Source organism: Doryrhamphus excisus, chromosome 21, assembly GCF_030265055.1.
Source record: "Doryrhamphus excisus isolate RoL2022-K1 chromosome 21, RoL_Dexc_1.0, whole genome shotgun sequence".
NCBI lineage: Eukaryota > Metazoa > Chordata > Actinopteri > Syngnathiformes > Syngnathidae > Doryrhamphus > Doryrhamphus excisus.
The window spans coordinates 2,141,892-2,157,399 of record NC_080486.1 but is presented as its reverse complement, the minus strand read 5'-3'; positions in this window follow the sequence as shown (position 1 = coordinate 2,157,399).

Genomic DNA, 15,508 nt, shown 5'->3' with positions numbered 1-15,508 from the left:
GTGTTATTTCATATCCAGAGGGCTCTAATATAAAAATAAACTGTATTTATAAGTTTTTCTATGCTGTATCTACAACAGTACAGTAATTTTTATGTATTATTTTACCCCAAACTAAGCATTATCAAGCATAAAAAGACACATTCAAAGACATTGAGATGATGTGTAGTATTCTACACTGGTCACTAAGTGGCAGTAATGTTACGGTAATGTTGGGTGAGACACACAAGCACCAGATTTACCATATATTTACTCCTATATTGGGGAATAGTAGTGTAAAGGTGACTATAGGGGTGTTATTTCATATCCAGAGGGCTCTAATGTTAAAAAAAATATTTATAAGGTTTTCTATGATGTAACTACAACAGTACAGTAATTTCCATGTTTTTTTTTTTTACCCCAAATTAAGCATTATCAAGCATAAAACCCATGCATGCATGGGGAGAACATGCAAACTCCACACAGAGACGGCCGAGGGTGGAATTGAACCCTGGTCTCCTAGCTGTGAGGTCTGCGCGCTAACCACTAGACCACCGTGCTGCCCGATTTATGATATATTTACTGTTATATTGGGTAATAGTAGTGTAAAGGTGACTATAGGGGTGTTATTTCATGTTTAGAGGGCTCTAACAATGTTTAAAGCTGTATTTGGAAGGTTGTAAACAGGTTTTCTCCGCAAATATTCCATTTAGGAATTCTACATTGTGGAAGTTCACTTGGAGCTAATTAACAGTGATAAACGAGTCATTGTGTTTGCTATTAAAAGAAAAAAAAATAACTTTTTTTTTAACCCTTCATTTGCTTTCATTGCAGGCGAATAGCATGTCGGAGGTTTGCTGGGATGTGTTGACCCAGCTTCAGTTGTTGGGAATCGAATTATCCAGGTAGGGGAGGGAGGCGGGTATGATGAAGAGTATCAATCATTCTGTCTCATGTGTGAAGTTATTGTGGGGTAGATGGGGGTGGGGGGTGGGGGGGGCTGAATCTGCAATAATGAAAGTTCACTTGCACTCCACGGAGGGGTCTGTGTTGGAATTGACTTGTGACCCCCCCCTCCCCCATATCGGGATCACACGACGTCCTTTGGGACACGTTAGTTCTTTATCAGCCCGTTAACAGACACATTGGTTGTGGTCTTCACAAAAAGCGCCTTCAACCCCCTCAACATGGAATTCCGCTTCCCGTTCTATTCAGCAGCAGACGGATCAGCCGACCCCTCGGAAAAGATCTGATAACATTATGGCGGCCCTGCCCTCCCCTCTGTGTCCGTATTAGCCAGCGATGGAGAATTGTTAAAGTGAGATTGATTGAATCCAGCTGGGGTGGAACTCTGGCGTGTCAGAGTCATTTATGCCGGGGTTGCCTCATAAGCTGTCAATCCGACGGATGCGTGGATGGATGGATGGATAGATGGATGGGGGGGGTTGGGACCAAACTCACCCGAGAAGTCACCTCGGAGATGCGGAAGCTACCATACGTCCTTGAGCGCCAAGTAACATGGATTTGGGAATAAATAATGCATCATAAGAAGGCATGCAGATGGCAAAAAGCAGATTTATATGAACGCAGACTGACTCATTGAGAAGAGTCACCAAGGTGCTGCTGTCCTTCAAAAGCACATTTATTAGAAATATGGAACAAATATTACACCCTTGGCCAACTTTGTGTGGTATGAATGTGAGTGTGAATGGTTGTTTGTCTATATGTGCCCTGTGATTGGCTGGCCACCAGTCCAGGGTGTACTCCGCCTCTCGTCCGAAGACAGCTGGGATAGGCTGGATAAGGATAAGCGGTAGAAAATTAATGAATCAATGAACATCTTTATTGGGTAATATAAGTATAAGGTTGACTATAGGGGTGCTATTTTATGTATACAACGCTCTAATAATGTTAAAAATCACAGCGGGTAGAAAATGGATGAATGAATGAACATCTTATTCTCTGTTATGATGTCTACTTTATTGGGTGACATAAGTATAAGGTTCACTATAGGGGTGCTATTTTATGTCTGCAACTCTCTAATAATGTTAAAAATCATAGCAGGTAGAAAATGGATGAATGAATGAACATCTTATTTTCTGTTATGATGTCTACTTTATTGGGTAATATAAGTATAAGGTTGACTATAGGGGTGCTATTTTATGTCTACAGCACTCTAATAATGTTAAAAATCATAGCGGGAAGAAAACAGATGAATGAATGAACATCTTATTTTCTGTTATGATGTCTACTTTATTGGGTAATATAAGTATAAGGTTGACTATAGGGGTGCTATTTTATGTCTACAGTGCTCTAATAATGTTAAAAATCATAGCGGGTAGAAAACGGATGAATGAATGAATGAACATCTTATTTTCTGTTATGATGTCTACTTTATTGGGTAATATAAGTATAAGGTTGACTATAGGGGTGCTATTTTATGTCTACAGCGCTCTAATGTTAAAAATCATGAACAAATGAATGCTATTCTCCAGCACCCCCGCGACCCTTGTGAATGAAAATGAATAAAAATGAATGAATGAATGTAACAAATATCTTTTTAACCCACAAAAATGTATTTCGAACCCGCGGAGATGAATTTGGACTTCTTGTCCGCCTGAAGTTCTATTCTCCAACAACAGGAAGTCCTCATTTGTGCACCTTACTAATCCCTCGCCACTTTGTGCTATGATCTCCACAGCTTCAATCACCATTTTCATGATAAAAATATATAAAATAATAAATCAACCTGGTTGAATACAACCTATTATTAGTTCAAAACTTTTACATATTTTTCACCAAAATTTGACCATGATAGAGTGAAAGCGCAAATTCAAGGCAACGGCGAGGGACACCTGCAATGACTTTGTGCAACAGATCAAATCTAATTTCTCTTTTCTATGAACGTGAAGTGAATTACGAGAGTGGGAGCCCCCATAAATTGGGTGTCTTGAATGTCTGGGTGTTATCTTGCCGTTTGCTATGTGCATCGCAAAGGCAAAGGCGAGAGGAGAGCGAGCAAATAAAGCGGCAAGCCGAGCTCGGCGGAGAGAAAGGTGCGTGGAAAAGTGACAGTCACCGTGACATCCACAGGGAGGAGGACAGGGGGGAAAAAAGGGGGAACAGGGTGGGAGCCAATGGGTGCCGGCTCTGTCAGCCATGGAATGTGTTATAGTGGCTTTTTTTATCCCTGTAGCAGATTATAGTGAAAGCAATGGCGAGGGGGGGGGGGGGGGTCTCAGCTGGGTTTGACGCTAATTAGGTGAACTTTGCACCTCGCTGAAGTGAGGGAAGCCTGTGGAAGGGAGAATGATGTGCAAAGGTGCAGAAGAACGGATAGAGGAACGTCGCAATGCTAAGATCTTTCTTCAGGAATTCCACCTTTGCAATAAAAAAAATAGTTGCCCTGCGCCTCAACAACACTCTTTTATTCGGAATAAAAATATGCGGCGCCGTGTCAATATGTTACCGTGCAGCTGTCAAATAGATGAGAATTCATGAGCGAGAAGATGCCTAGCCGCGATTTATCACAGAATAGCATATTAAGAAGAAGACATGGAGCAACTTCAATTATGTTCACATCTGATTGCTGTTGTCCAATAATTCATAACAAAAATATCATTTTTTGGAGGGTAAATTAGAATGGAACATGTCCAATTTATATGGAAAAGATTGTTCTCAACACGATACGGAAACAGCAGTGGCTCTAGGATGGAGCCCTGAGGGACGCCAATGCTTATCGCGGTTAATTATCAAAGTGGATATTTTTTTTTAGAGCATAGAAAACCTGTTTACTAGCTTCTAAATGAGTTTTTTATTTAACATAATTAGCATAATTAGCACCATCTGGAGAGGAAATAACACTTCATTGTCGCTTTTACAGTCATATAAGCTAGCATAACAGACATTAAAAGTCTGTTCCTGCGATCAAATCTGGTGCTTGTGTGTCATTACAGTCACGTTACTGACACCTTGTGACCAGTGTAGAGTACTACATATAATTGTAGTGTATTTGAATGCGTCTTATATTTGTATTATACTTCATTGAGACATTTTTTTACGTGATACAGTGACGCTAGGAAAGATTGCTGACCACAGTTTGGTCACCTTAGCTCGTTGAGGCGCACGTTGAAGTGCAGTTTTAACACCCCTCCCCCCCTCCCAACTGGCTTTGAAATGTTCCAAAGCTTGATGAAATTATTATTATCCAGACTATATATTTTACACGTAACAGTCCACCTGGTATTATTGTATCTGTAAAATTGTCATGCAATCTGCTATTATTATTTATTATTTTATATTTATATTTAAATATTTTAAAAATAATAAAATATTATAATAATTACAATAAAATTAAAATAATTATTATTATATTATTATTATGTAAAATATGCAAATATAACAATAATATTATATATAATTAATATAACAATTAGCATTAATATAATAATATAATACTCATAATAGTTCTAATAATAATTATAATAATCTAATAATAATAATAATTATTATTATTATTATTATTGTGCTTGTGTCCCTTTTTTCAGGAGCACTTTGTAAACAACAGACCATGTCAAAAAACGAAATTGATACAACCATCAGAAGGTTGGCTCAGGCCATGATGCCAGGTTGTATGTTGAGTTTAAATGAAATACTTTGGAAAGATTGGGCGGGCCGTATTCAAACACTTGGCGGGCCGGATGTGGCCCCCGGGCCGTAGTTTGCCCACCCCTGGGCTAAGATGACAAATTAATATTCAAGGGGGGCGACTAAGGGGTCCGCTCCCGAAAACCCCCCCTGGCTGATTACTTCATTGACGGCGAGGCGAGGCGCGTCCCGGCGGTGTGTGTGTGTGCGCGGCAAAGTCGGTAAAGTGGAGGAGTATTTTGAAATAGAAGTTGTCTCTTATATATTATGCAGTTTCTTTTTCATATTTCTTGAGTGAACTCGCTGCTCGAGTGTGTGTCAGACTAGGTGTCAAGATATTGGAGGTGGCAAGGATAGGAGAGAAGGTAGGAAGGTAGGTAGGTAGAAGCACATGAAAAGACGTAAAGATGAAAAATGAATGGTTGTCAAGGAAAAGACGCTGAGCCAAAAGTGGAAAAAAGGAGTTTATAAAGAGCATATAGTAAAGCGCCTCTGCAAACACCAGCAGCCCAAGCTGAAATATACTGGAGGTAATTAAGTGCAGTGGAAAGAACCCACACAGGTTCTTTGTGTGACAAGGCTCTTGTGTGCATACGTGTGCGTGTGACAGACACTGGAGGCGTGTTAGAGGATCTCTGACATACAAAGGAGGAGTAGAGAGTGAGCGGCGTGATTCCAGGGCACGCCTAATGTGAGCGGAGGGGTCGATGAAGGGGGCTCGGCTCACAGATGGGCTCAGCAGGAGGGCCCACAGAGCCGACTCCTCAAAGGTAGGAGGCCTACTTACTGACTGAGCAGTGCTCAAAGGGCACGGGGGCCGGGGGCCGGGGGGGAGCAGGTGATGGGGGAGAAGTCGCCTGCACGGAATTATGGAATGCGGCGGGTCATTGAAGTGTCCATAAAAATGTGTATTTTTAACACACGGCTCATTCCTACAACTCAGAACGTTCCTGCTACCTTGGTGTTGACGTTCTTCTTCGACTCCAGATCAACATTTGCAATAAAAGTGGCTGCTGGGAAATTCATGAATTACTTTTCTGCAGAAAAAAATGTCGATTTTTGGTTTGTATTGTACAGTTTGGTGCCATTTATTATGAATTATTTTTCAGTGTGGAAAAAAAATAAAGAGCATATTTTTACGGAATTACGGAATTACAAATTACGGAATGCGGTAGAGCCAATCCGCGGGTCATTGAAGTGTCCGTAAAAATGTGTATTTTTAACACACGGCTCATTCCTACCCCTCAGAATCTTCAGGCTAGCTTGGTGTTGACGTTCTCCTTCGATTTCAGATCAACATTTGCAATAAAAGTGACTGCTGTGCAATTCATGAATTACTTTTCTGCAGAAAAAATTGTCGATTTTTGATTTGTATTGTAGAGTTTGGTGCAATTTATTATTAATTATTTTTCTGTGTAAAAAAAAAAATAAACTGCATATTTTTTAAACAAAAAAAATCCACAAATCTGCCCTGTATTAAATTTTGTGTGAATTATTTATACATTTGTTTCTGCTGAAAAAAACTGCATATTGTGGTAAGGACATTTTTTTTCCCCACCAAAATTTGTAGTGTATACAATATCATCTCATTTATTTTTATATTATTTTTCCGCAGAAAAAAACAGCCTATTCGGGTAGGGAAAAAAAATCTAATGTATGTTTTTGACCAAAAATCCACAATTTTGTGCAATTTATCTATAAAATATAAATATTTATTTATATTTATAAATATAAATTACATAATTATAATAAATTATAATAATTAAATTATATATATATATTATTTATTATATATTTATAAAATAAAAATAAATTTGGACCATGAATTTGTATTATACACAATTTATTTTTTAATTAATTTTCATGCTGAAAACAAAAAAAAATAATTTTTACCAAAAATCCCCAAATTTGTACTGCATACAGAAAAATAAATTAAAAATATTTTAATTGTAAAAATAAGACTAAAAATCCACAAATGTTTTGAAGAAGTTGATTCATAAAATCCATTGGAGGGATGAACATGTTGGCTATTAACATTAACATTATTGTCACACCCATGGAAGTATACTATGAGTATAGTGTTACAGTACAGGAGTAATACTAACCCTGTACCTTTCCCATCCCAGCACACCCAAATCCTGAGAAACACGAAGGGGGTGTTACAGTACATTTGGGGTCAAGATCAGGTTGTATGATGTAGTGGAAAAATGTCTGCTCTGACATGGTTAGTTAGCCCTTCTCTAAGAGCAAAACATCCAGGGTGGATTTCCTGTAATACAAATGACATCTGTCCGTTTTCTTTCTTCAGAGATCCAAAGAAAATCCTTGGGGCCAGAGCCGCATCTTTCCTACTCGTAATTGTAGAGGACAGCAGAGCCGAGGTTGGCACGATGCCTCGTACTTGCAAGTAAATAAACAGCAAAAGGCTTTTACATGCTGGAAAATAAAGGAGCGGGAACGGAGCTTTGGTGGGTCAAGGTTTGACACGAGGCGAAAGCTGGGAAGAAAGACGCTCTTCTTCACATTTTGCCTTTTTTTCCCCACTGTACATGACCAATTAGTATATATATATATATATATATATGTAAATATATATGTGCAAACATGAGTTTGAGCTTTTCTACCGGTCACTCACGTGCATGAAGCAGAGTCAACAACTGAATCTGTGATGCTTAAATTTTGTCAAATGATGCATTGGAAAAGTCAACCAATCACAGCTTAGAACCGAAACAGAACCTGGACTCCCTCCTATAGAGTCGTCCCTCGTTTATCAAATTAATTAAGTTAATTGTGTTCCGCCAGGTAAGATTTCTTATTTATAAATGGACTATTCTCATAGTTAAGACATAAAAAAACCTGTTTACCACCTTCGAAATACATTTTTTTAACATTATTAGAGCCCTCCAGACATGAAATAACACCCCTATAGTCGCCTTTATGCTCCTATTACGCAAAATAATAGACATAAATAAGATTTGGGATTGTGTGTGTTGTTGTAAATGTGTTCCAATGCTAGTGGAGCTAAGTGGGCGATGAACAGGAAGTGAGATTGAGGCGTGGGTATAGTGCCCAGTGTATTGAGATCATTCAAGTCTGGTGCTAGTGTGTCTTAGTGAACATTACAGGAATATTACCGCCACCTAGTGACCAGTGTGGAATACTACATATCACGTCTTTGAATGCATCTTATGAATGCTTAATATGTGTGTTTTATGTAATTTAACCATTTTTTTATACTAGAAAATGCATAATTTAGGCCAAAAAAAAGTAAAATGTGCTTAAATATGCATATTATTGACTGCTAACAAGCCGTTTTAAACGTTGAAACAGAAATATTTATGAAGGAATAATAGTTTGTGATGACAACCAAAACAATAGCTTTTCACCGTGAAGGCAACAATGGAGCAGAAGCAAACAGCAAAGCTGCAGGAGATGCAGGGCAAAGAAGCTAATTGAAAGCCAAACACTCCAGCGGCCCCCGGGAGGGTCCCTTTTGTGCACGGAACATGTCGAGTGCCGGGTATTTATGGGCGGGAGGAAGCCGGATTCGGCAAAACGGCACGGCGTGTCTCTCCAAGAGAGCCGGAGGAACAGCTTGGCGGTTCCCCGAGGAACGGACCCGACGACGGTCCGCAGCTGTGCTGAGAATTGCGGCCATTAAATATTCCCGTATTTAAATATTCCCGTATTTAAATATTCCCGTATTTAATGGGTTAAAACGCTGCGACCACAAAGCACACATGCTTGGGTTCAATTCCAACACCAGACACCAAACCATCAGGACATCGGGATGAACTAACAACTCTTTTCTGAGTCGATTAATCTCAAGCTTGTTTCGATTAATCAAGTCATCGATTAGGCCCCAGGCCAGGGGTGTCCCAAATCCGTGGCTGTTTGTTTATTGGCCCACGGAACATTCCGGAAATACAATTAAACGAGGAAAAATTTTAATTTTACAACAAAATATTAGGAAAAAAAGTCTTCATCTTACAAAAATATGATGAGGAAAAATAACATAATTAGGAGTATAAAAGGTCAAATATTCCAAAGAAAAAAAAAATAAAAACATACTATTATGACGAAAAAATAACATAATTATTTAAATTAAAAAATCATAATAAATAAATTACATGGAAAATATTATTCAATAATATTAAAGAATAAAGATATTATTTTCTGAAGACGTCATGAGAAACCCCAAATAACAAAAAAATAATGTTGCAATTGTAGAAAAATTAAGTAAAACTATAAAAAATAAACCAAACTAAAAATAACTAAAATTAAAAAAATTATAATATGATCATAAAGTCAACAAATTATGGGACTAAAGTCATAACATTACAAGGAAAAAATGTCAAATATTTAATTTAATCAAATATTAATAAAATAAAATATGCATATTTGAGCTAAATGACGAGTAAATGAAGCTAAATACAAATGGAAGGCATTCAGAAGACGCATTCAAAGACGTAATATGTAGTATCGTACACTGGTCACTAGGTGGCAGTGATGTTACTTTGATAAGAATTATCAATTATCAACTTATTTATGTCTTATAGGAGGAAAAAATCTTGATCGGTGTTTTCCAAAGTCAAAGCTGATCTAGTTTGTGTGATTAACTGGATAATCATGGATTAATTGTTGCAGCGCTATTAGACTAAATGAAATTCAACCTGTTGACAATAAAAACATCTCAGTCGATGAGTTTGGCGACCGCACGTCCGCCGCCTTCAACGACATTCCAACAGATTAACACCGACGCAACACGCATGCAAACAATGGCGTCGCCGTGATCGTCACACGCAGCATCAATTAGCCGCGTGCAACGCTGTCACATGTCACCGGCGTACCGGCGCACCTTTTATCAGCGTGCGTCGTCGTCGTCGTCGTCGTGTGAGCGGTATCATCCTTAATCAGTGCGGCGCCGCTGCTGTTATATTTAAATTTATGTCCCGGCACCACGCGCGGCTCCCCAGACAGCCATGTTGTTTACCGCCGATTAACAAAGGGAAGGCAAGTCAAGACGGTGACACTGAGTAACGTGAAGGAGGTGCCACAATAATACCGCAGCGGGGGAAAGAATTCCAAAGCAAAAAAGTATAAAAGGGAAAGAGGAACGCACGGAGGAGGCAAACAACAGACGCGCATGTGAGGGAAAGACGGACGGAGACAATAGACTGTCTTCATCGCTGAACGCTTTCTCTAAACGCGTGCATGCTAAAAAGACACACTGCCACGTGCTTCGCCGACACCCGGCATTCACGAGAGAACATTTGGATGAAAAGGGAAACACGTGGAGTCGCGTTATGAGCCATGATGGCGTCTCTAACACGCCCTTACTTTCCTGACGGCGGTTAAAACCAGTCAAAAATTTACAAAAACAAGCATTCGGCTCGTCCATCTTTGTCTATTTTAGGAGGAAATTGTGGTTTCTCGCTCAATGACGCCATCTTTGTTCGTCTAAATGAAAAAAAACTCCACTGATTAGCATTCGTTTTGTTCATTCATTTATCCATTTTCTACCCGCTATGATTTGTAACATTATTAGAGCGCTGTAGACATAAAATAGCACCCCTATAGTCAACCTTATACTTATATTACCTAATAAAGTAGACATCATAACAGAAAATAAGATGTTCATTCATTCATCCATCCATTTTCTACCCGCTATGGTTTTTAACATTATTAGAGCGCTGTAGACATAAAATAGCACCCCTATAGTCAACCTTATACTTATATTACCCAATAAAGTCCACAGCATACAAGAAAATAAGATGTTCATTCATTCATCCATTTTCTACCCGCTATAATTTTTAACATTATTAGAGCGCTGTAGACATGAAATAGCACCCCTATAGTCAACTTTATACTTATATTACCCAATAAAGTCGACATCGTAACAGAAAATAAGATGTTCATTCAGTCATCCATTTTTACTTGCTATGATTTTTAACATTATTAGAGCGCTGTAGACATAAAATAGCACCCCTATAGTCAACCTTATACTTATATTACCCAATAAAGTCGACATCGTAACAGAAAATAAGATGTTCATTCATTCATCCATTTTCTACCCGCTATGATTTTTAACATTATTAGAGCGCTGTAGACATAAAATAGCACCCCTATAGTCAACCTTATACTTATATTACCCAATAAAGTAGACCTCATAACAGAAAATAAGATAATAAGACAACCATTCACACTCACATACATACCTATGGACAATTTGGAGTCGCTAAATTAACCTAGCATGTTGTTGGAATCCACACATGCACCGGGAGAACATGCAAACTCCACACAGAGATGGCCGAGCGTGGAATTAAACTCAGGTTTCCTAGCTGTGAGGTCTGCGGGTTAACCACTCCACCACCGTGCAGCATACAGGTATGTTACATGCCCTTGTACTTCACTCTACCTGGTTTATTAGTAATCTTTTGGCTCAATGAAGTAGCGTTCAAATACGTTGTCATGTGATGCCTTTCAGGGAGGCATGCCACCTTGATTTGTGCTGATGATGCATGATATGCAAAAAAAATAATAATAAAAATTTCCAATGTTGACACCAAAGAAATGAAACAAAAAGCCGGGTTGTCTTGCAGAGAAGTTTCATCATGAACTTGTTTATATTGGCCACCTACCTGCTTGCCTCAGGAGTCCTAATGAATCCACAACACACACACACACACAGAGACACACAAGCAACAAAGCCCGTGTGCGACACTGCAAACATTTTAGGCAAAACTGATGAGAAGCGACAACTTGCAGAAGCGAGATGACACATCCACCCGGCATTACTGTGGGCAACGTCACATCCCCGTGTTCTAATATCCTAAAAATAATCTTTCAACAGAACCGGGGAGTCTGCCAAAGGATCAAGCAGGCGCAAGTGCTGCACCAGCTGGCGCCGCGGAGAATACTTTGGATGTGTGCGCCACTCGCTCGCCACTGATGTACGCCGCCTCACGGGTCAGACGCAAACATGTCCAAATGTTTGCCGTTCACGATCATCAAGCTATTATCCGTCTTTACGATGCCTATGTTGGACTTAGGGATGAAATACTGCATGTTTCCGCCATCTTGTTGGGAATCTTTACGGTAATCCCTCGCCGCGTCACGATTCAAATTATGACGCTTCTTAAAATACATTCATCGACTTCATTCATTCATTCATTTTCTACTGTGGGGAGCTGAGATTAGCATTCATTTGTTCAAGATTTTTAACATTATTAGAGCGTTGTAGACATAAAATAGCACCCCTATAGTCAACCTGATACTTATATTATCCAATAAAGTAGACATCATAACAGAAAGTAAGATGTTCATTCATTCATCCATTTTCTACCCGCTATGATTTTTAACATTATTAGAGCGCTGTAGACATAAAATAGCACCCCTATAGTCAACCTTATATTTATATTACCCAATAAAGTAGACATCATAACAGAAAATAAGATGTTCATTCATTCATTTATTTTCTACTGCTTATCCTCACAAGGGTCGCAGGGGGTGCTGGAGCCTATCCCAGCTGTCTACGGGCGAGAGGCGGGGTACACCCTGGACTGGTGGCCAGCCAATCACAGGGCACATATAGACAAACAACCATTCACACTCACATTCATACCTATGGACAATTTGGAGTCGCTAATTAACTTAGCATGTTTTTGGAATGTGGGAGGAAACCGGAGTACCCGGAGAAAACCCACGCATGCACGCAGAGAACAGAGATGGCCGAGGGTGGGATTGAACTCGAGGCCAGCGTGCTAACCACTTGACCGCCGTGCAGACCCAGAAATTGTCTTATTTTTTCTTATTATGTCTTCTATATTGAATAATATGAGAGCAAATGTGACTATAGGGGTGTTATATCAAGTCCGGGGGGCTCTTATCATATTTAGCATTCATTCATTCATCATTTTCTACCACTTTTTCCTTACGAGGGTCGCCTTGCTGTGAGGCCTGGGTGCTAACCACTCAACCACCGTGCTGCCGTTTACTGCTCTAACTAGGAAAATATTACATGTATAAATTTGGATTAAAAATCGATAACTTAAGAAATAAAGGGTCCAAAGGGTCATTTACAGCCTGTGGCTGAAAAATAATACCAAAAATCTGCATTAATGTTAAAAAAAATGAAATCAAATAAGAGAAAAAAGTAGTAATATAGTAAATAATAAAATATTATGATGCTAAGTTGTTATTAATACTACTACTTTTCACCTATATATATATACAAATATATCACAAAGCTAAGGTGTAGACTTATAAAATATCAAATTGGCCCTTGCATCCTTCCATTTCTCAAGGTCAAAGGTCGGGACACCCCAGTCAGGAAAAAATATACAGTCAAGGTCGTACATCTTGTCGATCTTATTGGGAGAAAAAACATCATCTTTGTGGAGAAGACAACACCTGACGCATCTTTAGCATATTTAGCCGCCATAAGCTCCGTGCTTCATTCGCACCAGTTGCACATTCCCGCTGAGACGCAGTCGGCCCTGAAAGGATTAAGATGATATTTATAGGCGCCTTGCATCGTGCTAATACACCTCCATTTCAAACCTGCGGCGGCATATTCCTTTCCTGGCTGCAGACGAGGACGTCATTCTTCTTTTTATCAGTTTCCGTAACTACCACCTTTCAGCGCCGCACTTTCTGCTACATTAGGTTATTCACATCGGGTGGGGTGGGTGGAACGGGGGGGCTGTGAGCGGTTGCACAATGAACAATGAAAAGGCTCTTTGCACGTCTTGGAGGAGTAGCTGGAGTTTAGGCGGGTTTTTATGGGTTTTTTTTCCCGTAAAGCGACAGCTGGATTTAAATAATGAGCTGCAGGTTTGAATGCGCTATTGTGAGGGAGAAGTGTATCAAATCAGCAGATACAAGATGATGCACAGACAAGAGCTGGATCAAACGTGGGAAATGATATCTCTATATGCGTGGCGGTAGATGGCCACAGTGTATCTTACCGGGCAGCTTTGTCATCGTCTAAATTGGACAAGAAGGCCTATGTTATGGTTATTGTTATGGTTATGATTTGCCTTAAGAAAGCGATATATAGGCGTATAACAATATAGGGCGGGGACAGCCAAAGTCTAGACTAACTACAAATAAATGATATTTAATAGATAATCACTTGATAGGGTTAATAGTGGGCAGAAAGGTTGAATATCGATATACCATATATATCTTAATATTTTGTTCCATAAAGTCAAAGCCAAATATACATGCAAAGTTGTATTAAAATGTAAATAATCTTAAAGAATAGCTGCTGAAATTAAATAGTATATTATATTCAAATAAATATAGAAAAAATATAGATATAGAAAAAAATATATAGAAAAATCATCTCTCTGGAGTCTTTATACAGAAACCTTTATACCGTCTTTTCCGCCGCCTCGCCTCCGTATCGCCGCAGGGGTCTCCGATCGCTCCGCCTCGCCAAGGGGTTGCTCAACGCAGCTGCTCCCGAGTGTAAATAACGGCGCACGAGCCAAGCTAGGAATGCAACAAGATCAACATCCATAGTTACACACTTGCTCAAGGGGTCGGTATGGCACCAACAACCATAAGAAAGTCATCAATAAAGACCTGCCCTAACTAGCGTGCAGTAAGTAATCCTACAGTGATGAACAATAGCCACCACAGGAAGTACTGTATGTATGGTGTGAATCTTGTTTACTATATTGAATAATATGAGTTCACAGGCGATATAGGGGTGTTATTTCATCTCCAGGGGCCTCTAATGTTAAAATTCATCTTTAGAACGTCGTAAACAGGTTGTCTATGCGCTAACTATGTAAATATTACATGTATGAATTAGGTTTAAAAATCTATACATTTAAAAATAAGAGGTCCAAAGTGCCACCATTCTATAACTATTATAATTAAGTTGAAATTATTTTTTTAAAAAGCCATAATACGTTATAATATTACAAAAATAAAGTCAAAATATTATGGGAATCAAGTCAGAATTATGAGAATAATTCTTGTTTTTACAGTACATAGCAGACCCTGATAAAAACTCATTAAACTCCACATTAAAAAAAATGAATTATGAGCACAAATACATGACAAGCTGTGCAAAAAAATCACATAAGCATGTTTGTAAGAAAGTACATAAGCGCTGAGGAGCTGGGGGGGCAAACAGTTCCAAGGAAGAGCCCTGTGATGCAGGTATAGGAATGATTTCATTCTTTATTTTACACCTTTTATTTCTTCACTATGTACTTTTGAATCCCTCCCACGTCTGCTCCACATTGCTCGTCTCCTCGCTCCTTCCACATCTAGGCACTGCAGAAGCACATTTTTCTATTTTTTAATTGCAAATTTCTCCTTAAAGCGAGTTTAGACGCATCAAATGAAATCATTGTGATGTGTTTAGCGGCATCGGATGCAACGGACGATACAGCAGCCATGGCTTTAAACCTGTCCAGGAATTGAAATTCAACAAAGCGACCTGGGGATGAGATAATGATGCCAGATGATGGTACCTTGGCGAGTTACGTGAATCGCAATCCGTGTTGATTCTTTAAAGGTGGAGATTGCGGTGAGACGTTTGTTTGTTAGAGTGACACATGAGTGGGGATTACTGGGGAAAATTGCATTAAAACTCTCCAGTGCTCAGGTTGTGTTTCCATTGGAGGATAAAGGATACACTAGTATGAATGAGTGTGAGGTTGAAACTTGCTCAACAAGGACATCTATGGGTCATGTAGGAAAACACAGCCTTTCTAGATGTTTTGTATTAAAAAAAATATATGTAAAGTAACCACTATCCCAAAAATCGGTTGTAAATAAAAATGTTTTTTTCCCACTTCTCTGTTGACAGATTACATCCCGCGCCGCAAAGACACCTCGGACCTCTCACTTGGGCTCCGGCGTG